The sequence below is a fragment of the Mycetomoellerius zeteki genome, unplaced genomic scaffold (assembly GCF_001594055.1).
Source record: "Mycetomoellerius zeteki isolate Tzet28-1 unplaced genomic scaffold, Tzet1.0 scaffold267, whole genome shotgun sequence".
Classification (NCBI taxonomy): domain Eukaryota; kingdom Metazoa; phylum Arthropoda; class Insecta; order Hymenoptera; family Formicidae; genus Mycetomoellerius; species Mycetomoellerius zeteki.
In genome coordinates, this window is record NW_017257246.1 from 70,798 (window position 1) to 71,787 (window position 990).

The following is a 990-nucleotide window of genomic DNA, read 5'->3' on the forward strand; positions in this document are numbered from 1 at the left end:
TATAGCTTTACGATCATCAAATCTAACTTCTATAATTAAACAATTCAACATATCCCGTATTTTTCTATTAGTACGACCTTACTCTATCACTACATGAAGATTTTATTGCCAAATATTTATTTATTAAATAATAAACAAGGTTTAAATGCTCATCTCAATAAAACTTGAAGACATCCAAATTCTAAAATCTTGTTTTACAATAATTACAGGCATGATCTAATAATGAACTTTTTACTAAATAATTTTCAATCCAAGAGCAATAAATTCATAGTGGAACTAATAGATAGCGTTTATTAGTTTAGCAGAAGTGCTGCTATCTCATATTAGGCTCCTATCTCATAATAGGGGACTTTCCTCTATATATTATGAGTTCTGAAATTTTAACTTGACTATATCGTTAACATTTTATCGATAATGGGCGCGTTCACTTAACTCGCATCATTTCATTTTTATCGTTTTCAAATATTAAACAAGGACGAAATGATGCTCGCGAGCATTGCGAATGTTAAATGGAACGCACCCAATGTAATAAGCTAGAGAGAGAGAGAGGGAGGAGAGAGGGAGGAGAGAGGAAGGAGAGAGGAAGGAGAGAAGGAGGAGAGAGGGAGGGAGGGGGAGAAGGGAGTGAGGGGGGGGTGGAAAAAGAAATGAGAAGAGACAAGTTCAGATGGTGTTAGGCTGCGTTTCGTTATTCACTGTCAGTACTGACAATATTAAAGTAGTACTGCAGAAGCGTTTTGAAATTACTAATAGTACTTTTATAACGTTACAACGTTGCATAACGAAACGGATTCAATAGTACTTGGTAGGACTATAGAAATAAATAATTTTTAAAATTTTGATAAAATTTGGAATTATTAATTATATTCATATCTTTGCGTGCATTTTCTGCATCTACTTTATTCATTAATATGTCATAACTTTTTGACATTATTCGTTTCGACATCTAAAAAACAAATTTTTTCCTGATTTCCCATTTCGTTGAATTTC